The following is a 10,490-nucleotide window of genomic DNA, read 5'->3' on the forward strand; positions in this document are numbered from 1 at the left end:
CTCTCTCAGGCCGAAATGGTTGTTTAAAAAGATTTATTTATTTCCTGGGCACCCTGACAAGAAAATTATGCAACCATCAGCTAGCAAAAAATATATACACTGCCCTTCCTAGATTATCACAGGGTGCTCTATAAAAAGGGGCAAGCAAAATACGTAGGAAGTACAGGAGCAACTTACAGGTGTGGACAAGAGTCCTGGTTTGAACAAGTATCTTCAAGCCCCTTGACTGCAGAGAGGAAAAGCTGCCAGTTAAGGGTAGATATGCATGTTTTACATGGGGACACGGAGAAAACTGGATTTAGTGGTTAATGCAGACAAACCAGCCAAGAGACTCGAGCTCTACTCTTAGCTTTGCTGCTGATTTGGTGTATTGACCAGTGAAATTCTCTCCGTTGCCCTGGCTGTGCACACACAGCGGTCTTGATTTACTCTGTGGACTCGTTATTTCATTCCAGGTTGTTCAGAACGCTGTGATCCTTGGATGCCAGGTGCTATGACCAAACAAATGCCATTTCAGAGATGAGGAAGAAAGTCAATGGACAGTTTAATAAAATCAATCCAATAGCAGAGCAAAAGGAAGCCACAGAGGACAGGTCAGAGTCCGTCCTTCCACTTACACTGGGAGAGAAATCTGATTATTTAACACAAACTTGGCTTTCAGGAGAAGTCAGGATTTCAAATAACCAAGATAAAATGGAAAGAGATGAAAACAGAAGTAAGACATTCAGACCAAGAATGACTGAGGTGAATCTCCCACCCGCATTTTGGAGATGGTCATAGGCAAATATAGGAATTGAAAAGGTTGTCGAAGTAGAAGCAAATTTCAGGTTCTTGGCCTTGGGGAGCCAATAAACACTTTGAAGGGGAATACTTTTTAAACATGAGGGACAAAGCGAAATAAAGTATCTTCCTATGTAGCTTTACAGTTTCATAGTAAAGCAAAACACTGACTTGACTCAAGAAATGGGAAAAGAGATTCAGAAAACAAAGATTCCCCATATATTGCCTGGAAAGTGGCAATAGCACAGAGCAGCAGAAATTAAAGAAACCACAGAAATTCAGAACATCCAACAACAGGCCGCAGGTCCAAGTCTCCAGGGTCTCTAGTCCAACCTCCTGCTCCAAGCAGGGTCAGACCAGGGCGTTGAGGGCTTTCTTCAGTCAGGTCTTGACAACCTTCAAAGCTGCACAAAATTTCTGGGCAACCTGTTCCAATACCCGACTATCCTAACAGCGAAAAGAGTTTGTTACTTGCAGTCAGAACCTTTGATTTCAGTTTTGGCTCTTTATGCTGATCTGAACTTGCTTTTTCATTTAAATTACCCCCACACTGTGTGCTCATCACACACAGGTGCTTTCAGAGTGGTGCTGCAGCACTGCTCTCTCTTCAACCTGCAAAAAATCTTCCACAAATAATTAGCTGAGAGCTACTTCCCAAAGCCTGTTTGGATACTTGCAGTTAACTATCAGTTACCCAAGAAGTGAGGATTGGGGAGACACTGCAGAACAAAGCACAAACCATTTCCTTTCTGTTCTTCAAAAGGAAACTTTCGCTTCACCCTCCTTTGGCGACTGGGTTGGAGTTCTTTTGTTTACCTTTTCAGCCTCTCTTGTTCCCTCTCCCTTGGCAATTGCCATGTAAAATGAACACGTGGCGATTTTTTAAATTTATTTTTTTAAAGAGTTGCTTCCAGAAGCTCTCATGCACTACAGATCACATAGCTTGGAAAGGCAAGGGACCTGCAAGCCCTAAACTTACCCTTTTTCACATTAAGTGTCATATATTTAGAAAATTCAAAGCTGACCATGTCCCTTAGCTTGAACGTGCCACCGAGCTCCCTAAGACCCTCCTACAGGTACTCTACAGGGCAGAATTTAAGGACCTGCTTATGGCAGTTTATAAAGGTGACAACCACTTCTTTTCACAGAGACTCAATCAGGTAACACATACAGCAAATGAAAAAAAAAAAGATGAAGCAGCAAACTAAATGAGACGTCTCAAATGACATCTTTCGGGGGGAAAATTTGCAGCTTAAGCATGGAAACTTGTTTGGTTTTGTTTTGTTTTGTTTTTTTCCTTTAAATCTTGCTTAGCTACTTTGATTCTAGGTATTGTACAGCAAAACCTAAGCAAGGTTGTTCACAGCTCCTTGAAAGATTTTAGATTCCTCAGTTACTAATGTTTATTGGATAACGAAGACTTAAGAGAATGCAGAGCTCCATTTTAATAAACTTTCTACGCGCTCTGGTATGTTCTCCTCCAAGTTCCAGTTCCCCAAGTCACATGGCTTCACAAGACTCTCCAATTTTGTAGATTTTTTTTTTTCTTTATTTCTAGCTTTCAGTTACAATAAGCAGTTTGAAAATAGAAGCCAGAAAAGTTAGCATTATTGTGACAGACAAAAACCTCAAAAGAATAAAATAATTAAACTTGTGGGGAGGTTAGTGCTTTGTTTGGAGAGGGAAGGAACAATATAAAATTGAAAAAAACCTATATTTCTTCAGTTTGGCAAGAAAAGGCATTAAAGAAAACGTCTCATTCCAGCTGCCACTTTTTAAAAGCGATGGTAGGACCCTCGCTATTTAAGCACAGCCTTCCCTTTGTCCTATTCATAGCACATGCAACAGGGGCTCAACATATCCACAGACAAGCACTAATTCCTAATCTCTACTAGGCCAAGCAAAAGGCTCTTCATGCGTTAGACAGAATTACATCACGGTGATCTAAACTGACAGTGAAAAAACCAGACAGCCTTCCCTTCCAAATCTGCAAGGCCACTCTAAGCCTGCTATGAAAGAAGAGAGAGAGCGAGCGCGAGAACTCAGAGTAAAACTATTTCCACTAATTGTTGCAAATAATATTATTTTACGCTTAAAACCTCTTTTCATAACTGAATCATTTCCAGTCCCACCCTGCTCATCTTCGGGCTGAGCTAGAAGGGTACACGTGCCGGTTTAGGTACAAATTTTTTGCTTTGATACCTCGTGCTTTACAGTCCTCCACCCACATGTTGTTATTGTCTTTTGGATTAACAGAATGGTGCCCTGAGCAATATGAGTTTTGAGATAAAATAGAGGGGTTAACATTTCTTAAATTTCCAAGAACTTCTAAACTTCTCTAAATACTCACTGCTTGCTCTCATTTTTAGCCACAACCAGAGCCATCAACTCAGTATTTTAATTCAATGAAACTATTTATAAAGGCAGGGGTAGAACTTGAAGTTTCCTCAATGCTACTTAACCAGCTCTACCTTTAAGCAAGTCACCTACCTACAACTTGCTATTCTCCGCAGATTTCAAGGGTCCTTACAAGACCACACGCCTAAACCCCAGCAGGCCGTACCCACTGCTGAAGTCTTCGTTTCAAAAACAAAAGCACAGGCAATAACAGACCAACCATAACATATTCCTATCCGTCCTCTCACCCTGCCTGCTCTGGGAGTTGTTCTCGGCTTCCCTTTCAACTGCTCCAACACAGGTTTACATTCAGCTTTATCACTAACAGAGATAACAGCAGACTTACTTTCTACTGTGCAACGGAAACAGTCGGGGCCTGGTTTGCGAAGAGCGGAGCCCCGCTCCCCTCTCTGGGAAGGGCACGGGAGGCCAGGCAGCCCACGCCATCTCCAGTGCCCACTGCAGAGACAAAGTGCCCCACTCCTCACCCAAGGCTGCAGCTGGCGCAAGCAGCAACAAGTCCGTCTCGATCACTCCTGGCCTCTCACCCCACTGGGGCTTTCTCTGGCTTTGCCTCTGTCCCTGCCAGTGGGGAAATCTTCCTTGCATCAACTCTGACCCTCACGCTCTTCCTTTTCCCTATCTCATCCCATGCCCGATGTCCGTGTTCCTGCCACACGGCCTGGCCTAGGATTTGTTTGTCACTCATCTCTGGCAAATAGCCAGTTGATTTTGTGAAATATCCACTTTAATTCTCAGTGCCAAGAACGCAGGGATAACAGAAACGCAGTACCAGAAACAACAGGAAGAGAACCAGCAAGTGGTATTGCTGCAGGTGATATCACCCGCATTGAGCTACGGACGTCAAGGTGTTCAGTGTTCCTCTAAAAAAAGGGCTTTACTGTTTTTTTTCAGACAACCCACTGCAAAGCCTTTGAAACACCAGTCAACCAAAACTAGCTGGGGCGGGGGAAAAAGGGACAGGGGAGTGATACCCGTGCTATGTGCCAATACTCTAAACCAAGCCTGACATTTGAATGATGCAAGAAGATTATTCCAGTTATCCAATCCCCGGTGAAAAATACGCCAGAGGTTAGCTGTATGAAAGCTAGCCATACCTGCCTCATGGTATCTCCTGTGAGATATGATATCGGTAACCTTCCTTTCAAACCAGAGTCCTCATCTGTACGGGTCAGACAGCACTTTTACAGGCTTTGACAGAGACCCCAGCAAGCAGCTATCAGCTTGAGAGAACACAAAGAGAAGGCTGGGTCCTGCCACCTCCAAGCTGAACAGTAATAGTCAAAACACCACAGGGTCCCAAGTCTTTCTTCCTTAAAACCTAGTTGCTGGGATGTAGCTAAATGCATAGCTACAGCACACGAGCATCAATTGGAATGGTATCAGCGCTCGCTTCCAGAAGTTTTCAGTCACAGATATTTCTTGTGCAGGTTAAAGGTATGATGTACACACAAGTTATATGCATGGGTGCTTTTACCAGAATCACCCTGATTTGTGATGTATGTTTATATGCAAGTGACTTGTGGAATTCTGTTTGTTGGTTTGGGTTTTTTTTTTTCTTTGTTTGGGTGTTAGGTTTATTTAGCATTAATGGAAGAAAACAAAACAATCAGTTCCATCCCCCAACTCTTCCCAAATGGTTCTTTCTCATCAGTGAAAAATCTTTAGGAAAGCTGATAAAACTGTTGCTGAAAAACAGTTCCAGACACTGTGCTGCTGAGTGTAAGAGAATCTGATACTACTTCCATTTTGTGTCAACAAGTAAATCCATTTTAGTTTACAATTAAATTAAACAGCCTCATTTAAGGGAGGTCGCACGAATGTTACTGTGCTATTCAACCCTCTCAAAGGCAAAACTTTTCCTGTGAATCATTGTTTCTTGGTGTCTTACAGCCACCGAACCAATCCCTTCCCTTCTTCCAGTGCTGTTTTTCCACTGAAGTTAAACTCATTATGATTTCCTCTAACTGAGCCTTTTGTGGTCCATCTTTTCTCTCAGGTTTCTCCCGTTTTTTCCGCCCGCTGCTTTGCGAGCGCCTCTTTTGTGACTCCAGCTGGACACAGCTCCTTGCTTCAACCCCTGCTCCTCACAAAGGAGTGACATGCTTCCATCGCTGCCTCAGCAACACAGCCAGCTCCTGCGGCACGGGCAGCTGGGGCCAAGGTCAGCCCTCCGCACCCGCACGGCCGCTGCACCGACACTGCCCTGCTCCAGCCACCTGCCCCTTCGGCTCCGCTCAGGAACCTGCTCCCGGAGCCAGAGGTTTCTACCCAAGTCAAATAATTGCCAAAAGGGCAATTAAAGGGACTTCACTGAGGCGACAGCATTGCTAGGACCATAAGCGTGATGTCAAGTTTTGCTCCCCCCTCTAAATACCGCTACTGTTTTGCCTTATTTAGAGCAGTAAGCAGAAATCCAACTGGCTTTCTTACATACAAACACGTATAAATGCACAGCCCCTGCCTTCTTTGCAGAAGCGACCTGTTTAGCCCTCCCCAAAACACAGGAATGCACAGACAAAAAACAAAGTTCCAGTACACCGAGATTAAACCAAATGGTTTTTTGAATGAGTTGAAGTCAAGAAGTTAGCACTGCGGGGTATAAATGAACCTAAGTTACTTGCATGCTGATATATCCAATAAAAATTTGCAAAATATTAGTAGATATCTTCAAGGCTTGAAAGATGAACAGATGCAAGACTCAACAAAATTGACCAGTTGTGAGAGACCTGATGTTTCCCAGCAAGTTCAAAGAAAAGTGTCTGTGTTACGTGGTAGTTGCTAAAAAGGATGCTGGTATTTCTGTGAGACTGCTGGGAAAATACCAGAGCTTGTGTAGGTGGAAACACCTTTAAATCACCTAAATGATGGAAAAAAGAACCACTTTGGCTTTAACATATGTATGTTATAAACCCAGAACACTCATCACAGCCTGACTACGTCTCCCTGTTAGAATTAAAACCTTAACCACATAAATCTTCTAGCAATGCAGAGTCTTCTGTACATGTAAAATATTCTAAATAAAGCAGCTTTTCCCCCTGATTTGGCTAGAACTTTTCCTCCTCCTTTATTGATATATCTTCTTTCAATCTGACTCCCTGATTCTGTTCCACTGAAGTCAAACCATGAGAGCTGGGGGGCAACATGAGTTCACAGAAGGATGATGGGGAAAAAGGTCACTAGAATTATTAGGCATACAGGACTCTTCCATTTAAGATGGCAATGTAAATCACAAGAGTTTAATAGAGGATTTTTAGGGCATAAACAGTCTTTCTTTTAAAGCTAAAGGACAGCTAAATATAAAGCCACATGTTGAATTCTCTCAGGTATAATTCCACAGCCAGGATAAGCCTGTAACCTAAAATTGTTCTTCTAAACCTAGGAAGAAGGTTTCTAAACCTAGGAAACAAGCCCTGAATTGGGAAACTAGACTCTTGCCTTAATTACCAGCCTAGCACGAGCACCCAGGGCCTGGAGACCAGCTCTGGGTGTCTCTTGAGCTACTCCGCAATCCCTTTCCCAACGGGCCCTACTGACCAGGACCCTCCTGTCTGCTCCCAGAGCGGTCTCATGGCCCACCATAAATACCACAGCCTCCTGCTAACAGCGACTCTGGGACAATAGCTTCTAGACCAAAACTAATAAGCAAAACAAAAAACCACCAGCAAAGCCCACCACACTACACAGCACAACCTGCTGCTCTCTTCTTTCAAGGTTACGGTAATTAGGAAGCGGAACAGAGGCCTAACCTTGCAGCTGGCTTTTACTTCCCCATCTCTTCTTTATCTGTTTTCATATTTTAATACAAATAACACCCACTTAATTCTTGCGCAGACCCACGTTGCAAAAGTTTTACAGGCTCTGGGCCTCTCAGTAACGTGCCCTTGGACAAGTTAGACTCGTTACAACCCGGGCAAACACACCTTTCTCAGCCCACTTTAAAAATCCCTGTTGTAACTCCTCCAGCGGCGCACGTCTTTGTCAAGATCCGAACAGCATTTCCATAAGGGCAACGCTGCAGAGAGGAGGCTGCTATTGTCCTCGCTCCACAGGGCGCTACAAGGCTTGTAGTGCTTGTTACCGTGTCCTGCCAGGCTGTGCTTGGGTGCCTACTGCTGCTAAGGACGAGACCGACTGATCTGTCACTTCTCTCTGGCAGCAAGGAACGTTTCCAGACCCTGTCTTGACTGCCTGCCAGTTTCAAAACACCCGTGAGGACACTAGCCAGAGCCTTGCTATTCTGCTTTAAGGTTTACTTTATAAGCTTTGCACAGCATAGGCCCGAGGATTTCCTTCTGTACAATTCTTGAATATAAACCAAAGTTGAACCATTGCTGAGTGACTTTTTTTTTTTTTAAAAGAGAAACAACATTTTCACGTAAATCTGATATTCTACAGAAACCCACGGCTCAAATTGTCAGATACCCTCTCAGTCATGGTGAATGAACTGTTTCAACCACACATCCGCATTCAGTTTGAATATTTTGGGCTGGTCTCAGTGCCACTGCTGGCTACTCTAACCATCCAACCAGTAGTGGCCTGGGTGAGTTACCTGAATTCTCACAGCAGCACAACCCTACGTGCATTTGTACCTGCTTAACATGCTTCTGTATGCAAAGGGAAGAGTGTGTTTTGGGAAAGGCGGTACCAGCTGAAACACTGTAACTGATAAAACATCCCAACTGTCTTTGAAAAGGTGTGAACTGCGCAGGCTGGCTTGTCTGGGATTGCTCTCCACTCTGATAACAGCTACGAAATCCAAGGTTACAGATCTCTCTCCTAATAAACCATGCTGTTTTAAGAAGCAGCTTCATGTGAACTGGAAAAAAAGACTAGCTACTTGACTGAGAACAACTGCCCCTAGCCTACTGTTGTTAGCATTATGCTACATAACATAATGTTATGATCCAATTCCAGACCAAGAGGAAATCACTTCCCTTTTCCCCCACCTCTTCCTTGACCATCCCAGCCTAGATAAGTGAGACCAATGAAAAAAATGGGGGCATAAGAACCTTTAATACAATAACCTTTAACAGAAAAAGCAGTCCCATAATTTTTTCACCTTTTCAGGCAGAATTGGTGGAGAGAAGAAGGAAAGAAGACAACAAGAAACACCTTAACTTGCAATGAAGGAGGAGGCAGGAGTACGTGTCACACTACCAGGAGTGAAACACCAGAAGAAGTTACACAGGACAAACACAGAGCAACCTTTCTTCGAAGCCACTTAGAAAACTGATCTAGGCTTACTACATCTTGCCGCAGCGGCAAAGCTCAGACCAGACAGTTACGCTGCCTCTCCCACTCTACAATCACAGGCCTCCAGATTGCGTTACCTCCACATCTAGCGAGAGCTTTTCCTGCGCCTGTCATTCTGATCTGTGAAAAACTATACTACTGTGGACTTTTTTGGAAGGAAAAGGTTGCGGGTTTTTTTTGTGGCTTGAGTATGTGGGTGGCCCTGCCTATGATTCGGGCCATGCTGCATGAAAAGCCACGTACAAACAGGAAGACTTGTTTTTTCTAACAGCCGACATCTAAACAGTCAAAGGGTTGGAGATACGGAGCTTTAGCAGACACACAGCTACAAATTACGTTACTGCTTCCTTTCCTGCCTCGCCTCTGATTCCTGTACCAGAGGGAGGTATTATCCGATCCACCTCTGAAATGATACCTGAAACACCACTTTGCAGTCTAGTTTGGGAGGAAATAAAAAAAAAAGGCTGTTATACCGTCTGTCAAATTGTCTTCTAACTGAAACCAACTGTGTAGCATTTGGATAGCAACAGCAGGAAAAATGGAGACTAAATCATCGGGCAGCAGTTTCACTTGCCTCACTAAACAGAAAACATGCAATAAAGCAATCCGGCACACATCAGCCTGCAGAATTTTCTCTGCCATTACACAGTATAGGAAAAGAAGTGACTCCTTCGAACTCCTTGGGCCTGAATGTCTCTAATCTTCACTTCCCAGACAGAGTTGTGAATTTGGATCCAAATTCTAAACTGGCGCTGTGAATTCAAGGAGTTTGGCTCATCTCATCAGTTATGAGTGAACTGCTCTTGCCATTACCGACATTCCCAGCACGACCTGCTCTATTGCATCTCATGTTTCAGTGGAAGGAATTGCTCTTGCCAGCTGGGAATCCTTCCTACTCTTTGGGGAAGGCCAGCATGGGAAGCGCAACTTCTCGCGTGTCAAGCCACTTCAGCTACAGCCAAGCTGGGCCCAAGGATCACAAACTCCCTGCACTTAACCCTCTTCAGTCCTGCTCGACTGCTGGATCACCCTGTTCTATAAATAACCTGCAACAAAACCACATTACAGGACTAGAGAGCGCTTTGGCGAAGAGGCAGAACTTCCCCTCCATCACACCGAGGTGGCTGGCTCTACCTGAAGAGCCACAGGTGAGGCAGAAACCCTCCTCCGGAGCAGCCCACGACCGGAGCCGCAGCTTTCGGGCCCACCCGCGGTGCAGGAGGAGACTATTACACTCAAGCTCGAACTCTAAGTAGCCCGAAGCAGCCCGGGCCTCGGGCCCTGCCACCAAGCAGAGGGGGTGGGGAAGGCGACCGCAGCCGTCCTGTCACGGTGTGGGAGCCCTCCTCAGCCCCGTCGCCTCAGGGGCGGCCCGGGAACACCGCCGGGTGACTGGCGGGACGGAGGGAGGGGAAGCGGGGCGTGACTCATGTTTTTTGTCCGCCCCTCGGCTGGCACCGGAGCGCTCCCCGCCGCCGCAGCGCGGGGCGGCCGCTGCCGGAGGGAGCGGCGGCGGGGGAGGCCGGCGGCGGCCGCGGGCCCCTGCGGGCAGCGCCCGCACCCCGGCTCCACTGCGGGGGGACAGGGGGGCCCGGCGGCACGTGGCCCACCCCGCGCCAATCGGAAGGGCCGAGACCATAGAGCGGAGCCGGGCGCTCGCTAGACATTCCGCCCGCCGAGCCCGTCTCTCTGCTGCCGCCATCTTGTTGGAGGCAGCGGAACCCGCCCGGCCGCTACGCCGGCCCCGCGCCCTCGCTCCCGCTTAACCTGAGGCGCTCCCCACCCCTCACCCCCGCCCTCCCGCGCGGCCGCCGCCACCGGGACCGGGTTTACCTCTAGTAGGCCCGCAGCGAAGCCTATGCTGGGTACGAGGCCGAGGGGCCGGCCGCCATCTTGGTGAAGCAGAGGGATGTGCGTGACCTACCGACACACGGGTGGTCCGTCCCCTCGGCCGGCCGGTTGCTATGGGAATGGGGCGAGCGCATGCGCGCTGCCTCCTGTGCCGCGCCGCCGGTACCGCCCCGGGGGCGGGGGCA

The 10,490-nt window shown here is 46.7% G+C and overlaps 1 protein-coding gene across 1 annotated transcript in view; it reads right to left on the bottom strand.

The window, feature by feature from the left end:
- HDLBP (high density lipoprotein binding protein) overlaps positions 1-10,428 on the bottom strand; it is a 38,051-nt gene extending 27,623 nt beyond the window's left edge. Inside the window, exon 1 of the mRNA XM_068421032.1 lies at positions 10,288-10,428. The gene's annotated coding sequence lies outside the window, so the exon portion shown is untranslated. The remainder of the gene's footprint in view (positions 1-10,287) is intronic.
- Positions 10,429-10,490: the final 62 nt, after the last annotated feature.

This window comes from Nyctibius grandis, chromosome 32, assembly GCF_013368605.1.
Source record: "Nyctibius grandis isolate bNycGra1 chromosome 32, bNycGra1.pri, whole genome shotgun sequence".
Classification (NCBI taxonomy): domain Eukaryota; kingdom Metazoa; phylum Chordata; class Aves; order Nyctibiiformes; family Nyctibiidae; genus Nyctibius; species Nyctibius grandis.